Source organism: Anabrus simplex, chromosome 1 (genome assembly GCF_040414725.1).
Source record: "Anabrus simplex isolate iqAnaSimp1 chromosome 1, ASM4041472v1, whole genome shotgun sequence".
NCBI classification, from domain to species: domain Eukaryota; kingdom Metazoa; phylum Arthropoda; class Insecta; order Orthoptera; family Tettigoniidae; genus Anabrus; species Anabrus simplex.
The window spans coordinates 988,985,721-989,004,861 of record NC_090265.1 but is presented as its reverse complement, the minus strand read 5'-3'; positions in this window follow the sequence as shown (position 1 = coordinate 989,004,861).

Sequence of the window (19,141 nt, the reverse complement as noted above, 5' to 3'; positions counted from 1 at the left end):
CGCACCGACACAGATATGTCTTATGGCAACAATGAGACAGAAAAGGGCTAGGAGTGGGAAGGAAGCGGCCGTGGCCTTAATTAAGGAACAGCCCCAGCATTTTCCTGGTGTGAAAATGGGAAACCACGGAAAACCATCTTCAGGGCTGCCGACAATGGGGTTCGAACCCACCATATCCCGAATATTGGATACTGGCCGCACTTAAGCGACTGCAGCTATCGAGCTTGGTCCACTCGCTTTGGTTTCACTAATAATATAGATTATGAGTCGAAATACATTCATGGAAATAATCCCAATAATATGAGTAACTTTTATTAGTCATATTGTCTTTGAAACTGTTTACAAATATTATTAGGAGTATCTACTAATAATTTTTACTCATAAACGAATAGCCTAACTAATATTATTATATAATAACTCTATGAAACGTAGTATTCATAATATTAGTTAATATTATTGGTTTCTTACTAATAATATTAGTGAAAAATGTTTTATGAAAGGGGGCTCTACTGTACACTCGGCGGGATTGGTCTAGCAAGATCCTGTTCCGAAAGAACAGTGTTCCGTATCGCCTGCACTCAGCTGGATTGGTCTAGCAACACCCTTTTCCGAAAGAACAGTGTTCCGTATCGCCTGCACTCAGCTGGATTGGTCTAGCAACACCATGTTCCGAAAGAACAGTGTTCCGTATCGCCTGCACTCGGCGGGACTGGTCTAGCAACACCCTGTTCCAAAAGAACAGTGTTCTGTATCCTGGTTGGCTGATTGTTCCGACTCTGGGCGAAAGTGAGTGCTATTTCTCTGCGCTGGCTTCGAAGTTCTTTGAAACTTGACTGCACTGGAGCATTAATGGAAGGGGAAGGAACCCACAAAATATGAAACTGTAAGACGTAGAGGCGCGCATCTCTGTCAGTATTTTGAGAGACAGCGGAAGTGTGCATGGCACTGATTTTTAATCTTTATTCGTATGAATTCTTGCTGCGTGAAACCACGTGCATCGTCAAAGTATTCTTTTAGCGCGATTTACGGCTGTTTGTGTTGCGCTATCCACTATGTTATTGAACAAGGCCTAAACATTTCATATTTTACTGGTACCTGTCTTCTTAGTTAATCTATAACTGTTATTCTGTCTGTCGAAACTAATTTATTTATTTATTAGGCTGTAAGATACCTGAAAAATGAAACATTTAACAACTGATCACAGCTGAAAATTAAATTCAATTTAATTAAGGTGTTTCTTTCTCAGGCTTCATTAATACCCACTTTTTTGATAAAAACTATATTTCAGCGTTCTCTACAGACATAAAGAGTAAAGCATGAAACTAACAGTGAGGAGCCAGTTTTAGAATGAACATTTATGAGGTTCGTTAATGTTTTCTAATTCCCCACTGCCTAAACCTTTTACTGTTATTTTGGAACTGTTATTCGGAACATAGTATTTTTTCGGAACCGGAACAACAGGAACTGTTCCGGAAAAAGAACAACTTCTCCCATCTCTACTATCTAGTGCGGCCTTGGCACAGCACGTTCGGTTCAGGCACATTCCAGCTGAAGCGGAGCATGTCCTGTTGCCTCTCGAAGTTCTCTCTAGGACGCAGTTACAGTCCTGTGTCCTGTGTCCCGTGTCTCGGCACTCTGTATCGAAACACTCCGCCTCAAGCTCCTAATGTTGCGGAACAAGTGAATGTTCCGGTCTGCCCAACCCTACTTCTAAAACCGCCACTTTCTGTCCAGTAATAAATAAATCCGTTTTCTTTCGATTGTGCTGTCGTAGACTTTTTTTTGCATATTGGAGAATTATACATGTAAATCTGGCGACTGTAGTAGGCAGCTTGGTCGGGAAGCTGTTATAGCAGAGCGTTTTTCTGACAGCCAAAAGAGTGAGTAATTTCAGCCCCATTCTGTGTTCGCAAGCGTTTGTAAAATGCCTTCGCACGTAGTTTGTGATGACCAAGTTCAGCTAGTAACTTATCTTTCAGTGCTATATTGCTATCAGTGGAGTAGGCGAAGCTTTATCTGACCCGGCAATAATTAAGAGGGGAATTCCTCAAGGCAGTGTTATTGGACCTTTATGTTTTCTTATATATAAAAATGATATGAGTAGAGAAGTGTAATCGGAGATAAGGCTTTTTGCGGACGATGTTATTCTGTAGAGAGTAATAAATAAGTTACATGATTGTGAGCAACTGCAGCGTGACCTCGATAATATTGTGAGATGGACAGCAGGCAATGGTATGATGATAAATTGTAATAGATTGTGAGTTTCACAAAAAGGAAAGGTCCTCTCAGTTTTAATCACTGCGTTGATGGAGTGAAAGTTCCTTTTAGGGATCATTGTAAGTATCTAGGTGTTAATATAAGGAAAGATATTCATTGGGGTAATCGCATAAATGGGATTGTAAATAAAGGGTACAGATCTCTACACATGGTTATGAGGGTGTTTAGGGGTTGTAGTAAGGATGTAAAGGAGAGGGCATATAAGTATCTGGTAAGACCCCAACTAGAGTATTGTTCCAGTGTATGTTACCCTCACCAGGATTACTTGATTCAAGAACCGGAAAAAATCCAAAGAAAAGCAGCTCGATTTGTTTTGGGTGATTTCCGACGAAAGAGTAGCGTTACAAAAATGTTGCAAAGTTTGAGCCGGGAGGAATTGGGAGAAAGAAGACGAGCTGCTCGACTAAGTAGTATGTTCCGAACTGTCAGCGGAGAGATGGCGTGGAATGACATTATTAGACGAATAAGTTTGAGTGGCGTCTTTAAAAGTATGAAAGATCGCAATATGAAGGTAAAGTTGGAATTCAAGAGGACTAATTGCGGCAAATATTCACTTGTAGGAAGGGAAGTTAGGGATTGGAGTAACCAAGGCAGATGTTCTAAAATTTCCAATTTCTTTAAAATCATTTAATAAAAGGCTAGGAAAACAACAGAAGACATCGGCCACCTGGGCGACTGCCTTCAATACAGATCAGTATTGACTGATTGACTGATTAGTCTTCCTACTGCGTCATGGCTCGGCAGCTATTATGCTGTTTTCACAGACTCTAATCTCTTGTTCATCCATTTCACCAGTTATAAAAGCTACGTGAGTGTGCACACTGGCTTCTCTATAATGAAATAAGTCACTGTCGTTCACAGAACACGAATATATAACAGAAGTGCACAGTACATATTAGAGCTTTGAAACAAAGATGATCGCAGCGCTCCTAGTGGTCTGGCTGCTAAGTGATAGCTCGGCCGAATGGATCCCTTGTTGGGCTAGCGCGAGCAACGCATCAACTTGGCCGTGGTTATAGGTATGAGAATCTCAGCTTGCAAAGTACCTCCTGGTATGAAACATTTCGTTTTGTTATTTACGATATCCCGCCTCCCACACGTTTCTCAGTATTTTAACATGTTGAATAACATGTAATATTCTACATTTTTCCTCTCATAATGAATATGGCATGACTGCGCAATATGTTTTACTACTGGTTCATAAATTACTTTGTATTTTCAGACTTTCGTGTACATAATGAAGCGAAGTTCAATATGTTATTCAAAATTACCTCAATAATGTTGTGAGATGGACAGTAGGCAATTGTGTGATGATAAACGGGGTTAAAAGTCAGGTTGTGTGTTTCACAAATAGAAAAAGTCCTCTGTTTTAATTACTGGGTTGATGGGGTGAAAGTTCCCTTTGGGGATCATTGTAAGTATCTACGTGTTAATATAAGGAAAGATCTCCATTGGGGTAATAGCATAAATGGGATTGTAAATAAAGGGTACAGATCTCTGCACATGGTTATGAGGGTGTTTGGGGGTTGTAGTATGTAAAGGAGAGGGCATATAAGTCTCTGCTAAGACCCCAACTAGAGTATGGTTCCAGTATATGGGACCCTCACCAGGATTACTTGATTCGAGAACTGAAAAAAATCCAAAAAAAATCAGCTCGATTTGTTCTGGGTGATTTCCGACAAAAGAGCAGCGTTACAAAAAAATGTTGCAAAGTTTGGGCTGGGAAGACTTGGGAGAAAGGAGACGAGCTGCTCGACTAAGTGGTATGTTCCGAGCTGTCAGTGGAGAGGTGGCGTGAAATGACATTGGTAGACGAATAAGTTTGCGTGCTGTCTTTAAAAGTAAGAAACACCAAAATATGAAGATAAAGTTGGAATTCAAGAAGACAAATTGGGGCAAATATTCGTTTATAGGACGAGGAGTAAGGGATTGGAATAAGTTATCAAGGGAAATGTTCAATAAATTTCCAAGTTCGTTGAAAATATTTAAGAAAAAGCTAGGTAAACAATTATAAATAAATGTAAATATGAGGTTAACAACTGATAGGGAATCTGCCACCTAGGCGACCGCCCTAAATGCAGATCACAGATTGATTGATTGATTGAACAACATAATTTAATCGGTGCCTTGTGTACCAGTGGTTAATGAAGTCCTTCTCAAGAAAATTATCTTCACAAACATAAAAACTAGAACAATATACACCATCACTCACACAGCACACGTGGTTCCTTCTTTGTTTTCTTAGTAAAATTTATTAAAATGCTTATTCTTTATGTTGAGGTTGCCAGTCATGTCGATATAATAGCCACTCGTACATGCTGGAAACTTGGAGGAGTACTTTAACCTCAAGGTGTTACCTCTTTGAAATAAAGAACATGATATTTGAAAATAAAGTTTCAAAACTTAAAACAAAGAAATGGAAGGAATTAAAGGAATTATTTACAAGTACATTTCCATAAATTACCTTCCCTATACTCAGGATCTTAACATCTCATAGCGTTTATGTTTTGACGACATGTAGCTTTTTTAATGCTATTTGTTCGGGGCGTCGACCTAGAAAGATATTTTGCTCCTACTTGCACCATATGTGAGGCACCTGCGTGTAATTTGTAAATGGCGGAAGTGTTAAGTGTTGAATGCGAGGAAAGGAACGTTAAGTACGACACAAACACCCAGTCCCCATGCCAGGGATATTAATCATTTACAATTTTTAAAAGCTGACCAGGCCGGGAATCGAATCCGGGGTCGCCGGGTGGCAGGCGAACGCGTTTCCCCGTACACCGCGGAGCCAGACTGCATGAAGCTTACAATTAAATTGCAAAACTACAGAACTCAAACGTATAGCAAAAGTTGGACAATAGCGCATCCGAAAAATTTAACAGACTCCTTCCTCGTCGCAGCTTCTTCTCATAACTATTAAGCCGTATAGAACACATTCGCCATTTTCCAATTTTTGACTATGATTACGAACATGGGGCACGAGGCCAAGCCAGCCAATCACGACTCGACTCTTCCCCTTGCAGCGCTTCTAAGTGGCATGGCCCTGAAATACGGCCTGTTGTAGTTTTGCCGTATCTCATCTTCAGCCCCGTGCTGTCGACACATTTAACTTTATATTTAACATCAAACATTTATTACAACAATAAGCTTCCTTCAGTTACCGAGTTACTTTGGACATGTCACGTTATGAACAGAACATGCGGAAATGCTCAGTTTTGGAACAGAACTGAAATTTTAAGGTTTAATAGCTAAGGAATAAGAAAAGTTATGCAACAAAACGCTATCACGTAGTAAATAGGGACCGTAAAGATTATGAAACATACAATATAACATGTTTTATTTTTTTAATTTTTTTTTATTTTTTTTTTATTTTTTTTTTTTTTTTGCTAGTTGCTTTACGTCGCATCGACACAGATAGGTCTTATGGCGACGATGGGACAGGCAAGGGCTAGGAATGGGAAGGAAGCGGCCGTGGTCTTAATTAAGGTACAGCCCCAGCATTTGCCTGGTGTGAAAATGGGAAACCACGGAAAACCATTTTCAGGGCTGCCGACCGTGGGGATTTTTTATTTTTGTCGACATGTTGAGTTTTGGAACTAACCGACTCATTTCTTTTCTGCTTGTAGAGAAAAATGTAGTCCTGAATTGGTTAAAGTCACACTAAATCAGAGAGGTTTTCGACGATGATGGGCGTAGAAAATAGACATGGTCTTAATTAAAGTACAGACCCAGTATTTGCCTGGTATGAAAATGAGAATCCACGGAAAAACTATCCTCACGACTGCTGATTATGGGGTTTGAACCCACTATCTCCCGGATGATTTAAATGGAAAGTTGTCTCTTCTGGTTCATATTCAAGGTAGAACTGAAGACCCTTTGACTATGACCGCGACGTCAAGGGTCAAGCTATAAGCTTTCTTAATTTTAAAACTTCTCCGCTGAACACTGGTCGAAAATTTCATCGTAGGAACACTAACTTTTAATCTCCACATAACGAACTTAAAAGAGCCGAGAAGTTAAGGGTACTGAATTTTATGCTTTATTTCTAAAACTCTCACGGAAGTCGGGGGCAATATGCCCTAGGGTCGTGTTTATTAGGTAGACATAGCTGCGGTGTTAATTTCGTTAATGAGTAGCTGAATTCATTTGGAGCTCTGCTATAGAAAGAAACCACATCAAATGAGCGAGTGTACTGAACATGACACTGTTGGCAAAGAGCGCAACTTGGCTTTAGGAACGGAAACGGAACAAGACTCCGCCGTTCCCCACCGTATTACATGAACCATCTCAAACTAGTCTCTTTTTAACTAATTAGGGAGCATCCAGTAAGTGTTAATATCAAACAAAGCTTGTAACCGTTAAATTATCTTCATAATAATAGTCTCTTAAATACAGAGTGAGTCAGCTATGAAGTTCAGTTCAAATAACTCATAAACCGTTAGATATCGAAAAAGTGTTTTCACTTTCAGTAATGTCTCCAGCGGCTCATAATCGAACTACCGGGCGAGTTGACCGTGCGATTAGGGGCGTGCAGCTGTGAGCTTACATCCGGGAGATAGTGGGTTCGAACCCCACTGTCGGCAGCCCTGAAGAGGGTTTTCCGTGCTTTACCATTTTCACACCAGGCAAATGCTAGGGCTGTACCTTAGTTAAGGCCACGGTCGCTTCCTTCCCAGTCCTAGCCCTTTCCTATCCCATCGTCGCCATAAGATCTATCGGTGTCGGTGCGACGTAAAGCAAATAGCATAATCTAACTTGAAGTAATTCTCCTGAGTGTCAATATATGTGAAAATAATGATACTAACCTTCTCTGTCAAATAGAACTACATTATATCCTACGTCTAACATTAAAAGTTACGGACATTACAAATTTAGCGCTGAGATTACTTTTCAAAGTGGATGAAAAAATCCCCGTAAAACTATTTCCTTTTTAGATGTGCCTTGCTTATCCCGTCGCCCCGTGGTGTAGGGGTAGATACCTGCCTCTTATCCGGAGGCCCCGGGTTCAATTCCCGGCGGGTCAGGGATTTTTACCTGGACCTGAGGGCTGGTTCGAGATCCACTCAGCCTACGTGATCAGAATTGATGAGCTATTGACGGTGAGATGGCGGCCCCGGTCTAGAAAGCTAGAGGATTCGTCGTGCTGACCACACGACACCTAGTAATCTGCAGGCCGTCGGGCTGGGCAGTGGTCGCTTGGTAGGCCAAGGCCGTTCAAGGGCTGTAGTGCCATGGGGTTTGGTTTTTTTTCTTTCTCATCCTAGTAAACCTATTTCCTTTTTAGATTTTGCCTTGCTTGATAAGCAACCACCATCACGCATGAGTGGAGCGAGTAATCTAAAATGTCCAACTTATCTCCAGTTCGTACGACAGGGCAAGTTCGAGGCGACGTTTGCTAACCAGGGAGGATGACCTTGCCTGCTTCACTGACATTGCAAGCAATGTGGTTCATCCAGAGATGAGTAAGTCTTTGTTCGGAGGTATAACAGGATGATGGAATGATTGAGTTAACCATTAACTTTGAACTGAAGTTCACCACGCCACGTGAATCGAAGGACAGCGTTATGGGTAAAATTAATAACAGTGGGAAGTTCCTGCTTGTGGTAACCGCAAACAGTGAGCAGACCGGGTATGTCTCCTGTGATATGTGCAATGCACTCTTAACATATAAATTCAGGAAAACTGGTTAAAGAAAAACACGTTTGCAACTTTAATTCTAGCACTTCTCGGCAAGCATTGCCCAGCAAGACAAAGCAAACTAGCGTGTGTGTTTTCATATGTGCCAAAGATTTCCGACCATTTAACACTGTTACCGGAGAAGGCTTTAAAGAATTAAGGCTAGAACTGATTAATATCGGTGTTAATTTTAGCAAAATAGATATTGTTGCTGTGTTACCACATCTTTCTACTAACAGAAACCAGGACGAAGAGAAGTGTGCACTTGTACCTGTAGTGCGTGAAGGGGAAAGATCGAGCGAACATAGCTCGCTTCGCCTTTTAGAAGCAAACTTTGGTTATGGAGATACTCGACAAATATGAACCGAGCATACAGCGTGTTTTGCATGACACTAATACATATACAGTGTCAGTCTTCTGCCCCTTTGAATTTTTGGTCTTCGACCACCTTTCAAACGTCAAGAGCACGAAAGGTCTAAATTCCCTTGCCTACCTATGACATTGTGCTAAGGCACTGAGTAGAACTTTGCAGAGGAAACTAGCCTCTAAAGACAGATGACGTTATCGTCATCACAGCAAGATCGTTGTAAAACCATGTATGCATCCGGTGGTAAAAAAAAAAATGTATCTATCTGTCAAACGATAATGTTAACTGATCATGCCAAATGATCTGACATTGTAAAATATGAGGGTAATGCTGAAGACAAAGATACAAATGTGTTAAAAGTGTTCGACTTGGTGAAATGGAAGTGAAAACAAGTTAAATACGATTTGTAGACACTTACCATGTGTACCTACTGCCTCTCGCGCTGTTCACTGATGGTTCGAATCTCTCCTCGAAGGATTGTGTTGTTTAATTTTGGTTTGCAATCTGAGTTCCGGCCATCAAACCCACGCCTGTTCGTGCCACATTCGATCAATAGGACACTGTTTTATTGGGGTATGGATGTTAACGATCACCGTTCGAATAGCTACTATACTGTGCGGTCTCAGTATTGCAGTTCATTCTTTCGCTATGTATTCTACGGATGAGTACGTTGATATTCCCCCTAATTTACGGTGAATCAAGAGTGAACGCACGACAAGCACAACGCATGTACCAAAAGACGTCAACCGGCCGTAGTTAAGTTTAGTAATGTGGAACGCCGTTTGCATACAACAGGGGCACTCTTCCGAATGCCTAAAGTTAGAAAGGCACCTGTGTCTTCTGAAGTTATAGTGCAGTGGTTGTGTTGAACGCTATCACGGATAACCTGAACACGAGTACACGGGCGTCTGAAGTGCATACTTTTCATGATAGTCACTTTCAAACTAATCACCTGCAACTACACCAGAAGTTCCACGCGGCAGATATCGGAGCTCGAGTGAACTTTTGTGAATGAATACCGAGGTAAGTGGTAAAGGAACGGACGTTCTTTCCGAAAATCGTATTTTCGGGCGAATCATGGTGCCGTGAATCGCCACAATATGCATTATTGGAATGTTGACAATCCCCACCGGATAAAAGAGGCAGCATTTCAGGAAAGATGGGGAAAAAATATTTGGTGTGGTATTTTGGGTAACCACCTAATTGGCCCACGTTTCCTTGAGGGCCACTTGACAGGAGCCTGCTACCTACATTTTCTCCGCCACTGTTGTCATGTGACTCTGGGACAGCGTGTTACCACGTGGTTTCATCATGGCGGAGCTGCACCACACAATTCAGCAGTCGTCCGTAACCACCCGCATACTACACACGCGGTCAACGGATAGGAAGGGGAGGACCTGCCCCTGGCCCGCCAAACCACCAGATTGAACACCATTGGATTTCTTTCTGTGGGGCCATTTAAAACAAGTAGTCTACGCACAACAGCCAGAAAATCCTGTGAGCCTTCGAAATATAATTACGGAGGGCAGCAGATCCGTTACAACTAACATGCCCCAGCAAGTCTGAGCTTTAGTTCAACGGCGTACCCAAATGTTCTTTAATCAAGAAGGTTACCATTTCGAACACATGCTGCTTTAACGAACGTGCTTCAAGTCCCGTCCATTGGCCATGCTGTTCCCGTGCAGACCTGATCATTAACCGGCCTTTTTCAAAGCCACATAAGCATTCAGTCTCTGAAAACATGTCCAATAAGTAAGGCGAAAAGCACATCCGGGGATTCCAACCACCATGCACTCTATTCGGTCGTTCACGAATTCACTGCCGGTTCCAACTGAGCTAAGCGGAATATTACACTTCGTCCATTACGCTTGGCCTAGGCCTAATGCACTCTTCTTGGTGTCGAAAGTGTTCATTCGTTGTTGCTAATGGCTATGAATTCGTTAAGGAGCGCTACTACACCTAAATCCAGAGCTCTATACAGTGTATTCAAGAACATCCATAGTATGTGCACATCGAAACGATAGGCCTAGCGTGCGAAATGCAGTTTGAAACTACATTCAAAGATGCTGAAGACTCGCTTTCATATTGAAAATGGTGCCCGAACCGCTGGGGCACCCTCATTTGTTATAAAGCTCGGGATTGGTTTTCTTAACTAATAAAACATCGCATGTTGGAAAAAAGTCCGTGTCTCTTCTGGTAAATATGAATGACAGCATTACAGTTCCTCATTTCTGCTAGGTGGGAACAATGAGCCTTGCTGGATAGAATACGAACACTTGTTTTGAAGAGTAGCAAGCGTGTGTTCCGCGTGCTTAGGAACATTATTGAAAATGAAAACAGATTTTTCGATATATTTAACAGTTTGCGAGTTTTTTAAGTGAACATCTTCATTGACAAGCCCAATGAAATGTTATTTCACATTCACTTTACCTTTTAGTTTTCTTCATTTTCTACCGCTTTTCCCACACCTATGGAGTCGTGGGTGCGAACTGTGTTGCACATGTGGATTTGATCTTGTTTTAGGCCGGATGCCCTTCCTGACTCCAGCCCTAAATGGAGAGACGTAATCACTATTGCGTGTTTCTGTAGTGGTTGGTAGTGTACTGTGTGAATATGAAGAGGAGCGTTTTGGGACGGACATAAACACCCAGTCCCCGAACCAGAATAATTAATCAGAAGCGATCAAAATCCCCGACCCGCCGGCAATCGAACCCGGGACCCTTTGAACCGAAGGCCAGTACGCTGACCATTCAGCCAAAGTTATTCCCTTTCAGTATTCTCCTTTATTTCTGCTTATCGACAGCTATCAAAGCGTCTTCTTCACCATTTCACCATTCGCAACATAGAAGCTGATGAAAACAACATCAATACAAAGATTTCCATTACAGATTTTATTTTACCTTATGATGTGGACGATATCACACTTCGACAGGGGATTACCTCTTGGGAGAGGTTGTCTAGGCAAAGTGGTAAATTCATGCTCGGTCGCCTGGAAGGACGCCAGGAATTCGAAAATTTAGGAAATTAATTTGCACATATGGAGAGGCACGTGGCCTTGAGGTTCACTCAGTCTGTGCCAAAAATGAGAACCAGGTTAATTCTTGACAACAGAGGCGGCTGGGCGTAGAGCTAACCACTCTAATCCGCTTAGTGCTGGGATACCTTCAACCCCTCCACAGGTCTTCCTGGCCTGTACGGAGAAGGCTTTTTTCTAATCTTTGGAAGAAATTCTGTCTATATTACAGACGTTTCGGAACCGAAGTCATCTTTTTACACATAACTGAGTCAATCAAGACCTACTTTGTATTGTAGTTTTAGGATATATTGCCAGAGACCCCGAATTCGATTCCAAGTACGTAGAAGGATTTCAATCATGGAGTAAGGACTCCAAAGGGGTTTAGCTCAGCCTTGTGAATTCAACTGTGTGATGGTTATTGTCCTAAGAGTAAATAGAATTGAATAACGTTATTGCAATTTTAAGTCCCACTAACTACTTTTGAAGGTTTTCGGAGACGCCGAAGTGCCGGAATTTGGTCACGCAGGAGTTCTTTTACGTGAAGTAAATATAACGACACGAGGCTGGCGTATTTGAGCACCTTCAAACACCACTGGACTGAGTCAGGATCGAACCTCCCAAGTTGGGTTCAGAAGACCAGCGCCTCAACTGTCTGAGCCACTCAGCCCAGCCGAATCAGAACTAAACCATTCGTCCTTAACAGCAATCAGAAAATAAAAAGGGAGAAGTCCGACTCTTTGAACATTGAAGATATGGGAATAGCCCAAGGAGGATGTAAAAATGACTCTCTAAATCTCGCAAATCGAATACTATCGGAGTCGAAAGAGAATAAGAATTGACCAGGGCTGGTCGAACAGGAAATATAGAAGTGAGGAGCCTGACCCACATAAGTGGTATTCCCGGACACAGATAAATAGTCTTCGCCCTGATACTTCCATTTACTTGCCCTGAGCAGAAAAAAAAATGAACCACCACAGAAGACCACTTCTAGGATATCTGAGAGTGGATTTTTAAACCATATTTTCTTCTTTGTGTTACCGAAATTTAAACCCAGTGTACACACTCAAATTAATCCTACTACAGTCAACACGCGATAAATTTTTAATTATTATTTCTTCTTCTTCCTGGCTTTTTTTTCTAATTTCTTTGGGTTGGCACGTGGAGTGGATTGTGGCCCAGTTTTTGGATTGGATGCCCTTCCTGATGCCAACCCTATGTGGAGAGATGTACTCACTATTCCGTGCTTCTCTGATTGTTGGTAGTGCTCTATATTGTATGTAGATGGCGAGATTTGTATTAAGACGAACACAAACTCCCAGTCTCCGAGCTAGAGGAATTAACAATGCGCAGTTAAAGTCATCGGCCCGATCGGGAATTGAACCCAGGACTCTTGTAATCGAAGATAACTCAACTGACTATTCAGCCAAGGAGCCAGAGACAAATTTTCAAATTAATATGGGGTGTAAAACTTGTAATAACAATTATTATTAATATCACTGAAATGAAAGATATAAACGTGTGTCAGGGTATAATAAATGATACAAATATGCCGAGCTTTTTGACGAAAAAGACATACATTAATTAATGGAAGGGGAGCAGCAAATCCCTCGCCCCACTTCAAGTCCTGGTATATATTGTCCTTTGATTATTTGCCCAAGCCAGATTACCTTCAGGTATTGGAGTGTCACGTGATCAGTCTGACGATATTCACAACCAGTATTAATTGGCTTGCGTGACTGGGCCCACAGTCTGTTATATCAGACAGGTCCTCAGTTGGTCTCACAAGGCTGAGAGAACCCAATTCCAGTCCTTAGTCCAAAAGTGAAATTCTTGGACTCACCGGGAATCGAATCCAGGTACTACCACTAAACCACGGAACTAGTGAGAGGAAAGGGAACTGCATATTTCTATTATCAAACACCCATCTTCAGGCCAATGAAATTTAATTCCAATTTTTTACAAAAAATTCTAGTATGTTTAGGAATGGAATTATGCTGATTTTAAAGCAATCTTCATTGTCGATATAACTACAAGTATTTGAGCATTCATAAATGAACAGTATAAATGTAGTAGTACCAGTGGTTTAACGTCTCTCTAACACATCTAAGGTTTATGGTGACGCAAGGATGAGAAAAGGCTAGGATTGGGAAGGAAACGGCCATGGCCTGAATTAAGGTACAAACCCCGCATTTGCCTGAAGTGAAAATAGGAAACCACGGAAAAACATCTTTAGGGATTCCGATGGTGGGATTCGAACCCATCATCTCCCGATTTCAAGCTACGCGAACCTAACAGCACGGCTAACTTGGTCGGTAATAATAATAATAATAATAATAATAATAATAATAATAATAATAATAATAATAATAATAATAATCCTGCTCCGATGTTTTATTCTGTTAGGATCTTTAGTATGAAGAGTAACCAGCAGTAGTTTCCCCGCTTGTTGGGTGTCGTAAGTTATTTCTTGGAACTAGAAGCCTAAACTGAAGAGTCTCAAGGCTGTTACTTTTAAGTGGTGAGTGTACTGTAAGAGGAAATACACTGCACCCAACTTCCTAGAACCCGAGCTGTAAAATATGCTCCATGTTATGACCGGAAAGTTTTAATGTTCCGAGATACCATTTCCAAATCTCAGTCTTGACTGCGGCTAATTCTGCGCGTGGATTTTCTCCAGAATTTCCCAGTCACTAAAAGAAAATCCTGGGATAATACTTTCATTTATAAATCCCAAAGGGCATGGTCCAATCCTAAAAATGAGCCTCGCAGCAATTCATGGTAATAGGTACACTCCGATTTTGATTAAACTAGTTTTACTGAACCAAAATGATGAACAATGATACTTATTTTATCAGTAGTCATCAATGCTCAGGTGAAATGTACCACCTATATTGTCTCGTTATCGTCAACGCTTATTTGAGTAAAAGTATTTTTATTTCCTAATGTTATCCAACACTGAGTGTACTTTAGTTGATTAGCATTATACAACCCAACGAGTTGGCCGTGCGGCTAGGGTCCGCAGCTGTGAGCTTGCATTCGGGAGATAGTGGATTCGAACCCGATTGTTGGCAGTCCTGAAGATGATTTTCCGTGGTTTCCCACCAGGCAATCCTGGGACTGCACCACTCGTAGGCCTTCCCTATGCCGTCGTCGTCATGAGATCTATCTGTGTCGGTGTGAAATAAATTGTAATAGGCCTAGGTACATATTATACAGTTTATTGGATGTCTCAGCAGCAATCTTCTTGTGTTTCTCTCACTTTTATACAAATGATCATTATTGCCAACATTATAATTATAGCTCCGTCAGTTAATTAACGACCAACTATATCCACGCTGCGCTCCTTATATCGGCCTTGACAAACGGGTCCACGGACTATAGTTAGAGTACGTTAGTTTTATAGCTCGAAACGTGACGCTGAATGCTAAGATTGAGCGGTGGAAATGAATACTGCTCTGTGCAAAAGGTATTGACTTTGATGCCGATTTATCTTAATTTAGAAGTATGGAGATTAGCTGTTGCATAGGTTAATATTGTTAAAATTATTAATTCTACTTTCATTGATATTTGCCAAAATAATGTGTGAAATTACTAAGTGGTGTAGCAATCCAGCTGACATCCATTAACTGGGAGAAATAATAGCAATCACTTTTACGTAGTAGAGTCATTAAGTTCGTGGACTGGCCATCTAGTGTCGCCATGGTGCACTACAGCAGAGATTTATACAACAGGATGGTACGGTGACAGTTCTTTGCTAGTGCCAGCAAGAGGCAGTTGCGTGCTTACAGTGTAAGCAGAACCATGGTCATCGTTGTGAAGGGTAGTTGAATGTGAGAGGCGGAATTTGAGAATGTCGTAGTTTGAGCAGCAGGCACATTTCAAGTTCTTCCAAAAATTACTCAAAACCGCTAGCGAAACGTTTGAGATTATGAAGCCGAAATCGTCCGTATCACTACGACGGACAAAAAAAAAAAAAAAAAAAAAAAAAAAAAAGGAGCGAAAAGACGGGTCAAAAGACTACAGTCATCCTTGAACGGTTAGCGCCAGTCCACGAACATATTGACTGTTGTACATAGGCATACACTGTGTTGCCTACACTGTAGGCGCTAGGCCACGAACTTGACTGTAGTACATGAGTGTACGCCGTGTTGCCTACACTGTTAGCGTCAGTCCACGAATTGTGTTAGTATCATACACAGTAATTATTTAGATACATACAGTAGTGGAACTTACCACAAGGATATTGTTCAACACGTTTGTCTCTTAATGTTAGAAAAGTCATTATTTTTATATTACGCGTTATTGCTCAATAGAATTTTAAAATTCTTCAAGTGCTGCAGTCAGGAATTGGGCGTGGTCAAGAAATAGAATTCTTATTTTTTTCTACTGAAATATCAAGCGCAGATTCCTGAACAAAACTGCGTGTGGATAACAGAAATATGTCAACTTTGACAAGTTTTAATTTTAATATATAACTGTAGTTTACATTTCATTAATGTATTAGAGTTTTATATCAAAATTCATTGAGGGAAAACTGCATATTTAGAGTAAGCTGGTCTTTCTTCAAAACCTCAAATTCCCTGTAGAATGTACCGTTTTCGATGTCATTAAGTTTTACTAGTACCTTTGTTGTGCCTTTGCTGGTGGGACCTAGTGTTAACAGTGCACTATGTCTTCTGGTATGGGCTAGAGCAATTTTGTTACTTTCATTGATCTGTCTCAGCCTTATCCTTGGCTTTGACAAAATGAAAGTGACTGAGGTATGAGTGATGCTAGTAATGCCATTCCTTCTGCAGCCAGTCCCTGCTAGTGTGAAAATATTGCTCATAGGGTCAGTTGGTGCATGCATTTCAGTGGGCTTGGCAGACTGATATGTAATAGCAACTTCTGGCTCGGTGAGGAAAGCAACGGGAAACTACCTCACTCCTCATTTCCCTAGTACGCCTCTTCAGTGATGCCTAGGCCATCTATGACAGCTGATGGCGGAACTGTTGAGGATCCAACCAGCCTTCGGGCTGTGGACTAAACATAGTACCTTTGTTAGTTCTTGCTGCTTCTCTTGTGACGCACTCTTCAGTAGAGTTACTTTCACACGAAACCGGTGTATAGTTCTTCACATGTCCTCAACATTCGAGGCATCAGTCTGGGTGTCTGGCTCCATGGCTATGTTTAGCGTGCTGTTGTCCTTTGAATAAAGGGGTCCCTGGTTCGATTCCCGAAGAGGCCGGGGATTTTAACCTTCATTGCTTAATTCCGATGGGTAGTGGGGGCTGGGTGTGTGTGTCGCCTTAAGCATTAAAATTCGACATAGATCCCTATCCTCAGAGAGCGCAAGTCACCCACTAGGCATCATCTCGCAAGCCCGCACCGGCCTCTCCACCACACGCCATTGTTGTTGTTGTTGTTGTCAGTCTAGGTGGATGTGTAGCTCATCCCTATGTCAATTTTAGATTTAACATTGCCTGTAACTGCATTAGTGAATGCTGGACAGCTTGGATCGCGATTTTGAGAACCGTAAGTAGCTTCAACACTTATGCGTTTCTTGGGTGAGAGTGGTGAGGCTTTAGCCATTCTTCTTCGAGGACTCTTAGTATTAGTCACCTTATAACTAGAATAGTTAGGGAACAATGATGGTATGGAACCTTTTAATAGCCCCCTCATTTTTCCCACAGATGAACAATCATCTTCTTTGGAATGAAGGTTGTAGACAACAGAAGAAGCAGAATTGCTGTTTGGGACAAACATATCGTGAGAAATCGGTTTGAGACACTCATTATATTTGTTCTCGTCTGTACGAAAATAGGGATGTAATAGTGTCCCCTTTTCTTTTCTTTTATTTCTGTTCGAAGTACAAAACGTCACACAGTAATATCACATTTTCGAAGATTTGTAAACGCAAATAAAAAAACCAAAGCACTACACAATGCAATCTAAAAAGGAATTATCACAGAACTACCTTAATAAGGCTTTCCCCGCTTCTTCCATTACATCTTATTATGAACCCATTAGCAACACTAAAAACAAAACAATATATCGAAGATGGAAATACTATAATTACGGTACACGGCTTTCTGTCAGTACCATGGGTTGCCAGAGCCCCAGTGATATGGAGAAACTTTCCAATTGCAGTTTTATGCTATGCTTCATAAGCGGCTGTCAAGGCCGGTAAAAGATCTAGCTAGCTACCGGGCGAGTTGGCCGTGCGGTTAGGGTCGCCCAGCTGTGAACTTGCATCCGGGAGATGGTGGGCTCGAACCCCACTCTCGGCAGCCCTGAAAATGGTTTTCCGTGGTTTCCCATTTTACACCAGGCAAATGCTGGGGCTGTACCTTAATTAAGGCCACGGCCCCTTCCTTTCTACTCCTAGGCATTTCCTATCCCATCGTCGTCCTAAGACCTATCTGTATCAGTGCAACGTAAAGCAAATAGTAATAAAAGGAGCTAGATAGAGCGACGCATCAAGTCGGCAGTGGTTAATTAAACCAGTTTCCCATATTCCTTGATATTTGCAACAAATGAGATATATTATATATCTTCGCTAATGAACATTGATGATTGCAGACAGTACCGGTGCCAATGTTCATCATTTTGAAATTCTTTTACGGTGATACTAGTTCCATAATATCAGTGTATATTTTGTGCAGTGTCCCTTGCGTGTATCAAATTAATTCTAGCAGGCAAAGTTAACAGCTCTAATCCACTTAGTCTCGATGTTATGAATAGTGGAAGCCTTTATCCTCCACTCCTCAGAGGAACCTCGTGGTTTGTGGAGAGATGGCTTTCCTTTCTAGGTATGAAATGGCGTATGGCTCTTATTGCCGAGAGTGTCCGTGGACAAGTTTAGATCGCCAGATACAGGTCTTTTGATTTCACTCCCGTAGGCGACCTGCGCGTCGTAAAAAGGATGAAATGATGATGAAGACGACACACACACCCAACCAACGTGCCAGCGAAATTAACCAATTATGGTTAAATTTCCCGATCCTGCCGGGAATCGAACTCAGGACCTCTGTGACAAAAGGCCAGCGCGCTGACCATTTAGTCATGCAGCCGGACTCCTTATTAGGTGATCTATATACACACATACGCCCTTAATATGAATCTGCAACAATAACGTCATCTCGGACATTCACCTTGGATGATCTTTGTGGCTTGTGTTTTCACAGAAGGCTCCATTAAATATTACAGCATTTTCGCCCGAGAGAGCTCTCGCATTTTACTGGCGTGTTCTCGGATATTGTAGTTAATACGGTGCCTAGTAAAGCATGTTGGTGCATGAATCGACCGTAAAGTACACCCACAATGCCCCAATATACTATGGCGTTCAGTTCGCTATTCGGATTGGAACTTAAAAGCTAAATTCTGAACTTTCATAGTTATAGGGACACGCGTGTCTGGTCACTTTAAGAGATTAGTAATTCCCAAATAAAAAACACCGTAATTATATACACTGAAGAAAATGGAAATTGCAACACCCAGAAGGAGTGGTGCTACATAGCTGCAATTGAACATGCAAGACGAGTATTCGGTTGTGATTCGATGATTACACTTTCAGGTCCCTCTGACCACAAGTTTGGACAACAATCAATACAGATTGTGCCCACCACGAGCTGCAATACATTGATTAATTCGTCAAGCCATGGAGTCAATAAGGCCCTGGATCGCTTCCTGAGGAATTGTGGCCCATGCTTGCTGCACTGCACGGGTCAGTTGTTCCAGAGTTGTAAGTGGCTGAAGACGGTTGGCCAGTTGTCGACCCATCATGTCCCACACATGCTCAATAGGACTGAGGTCCGGGGATCTGG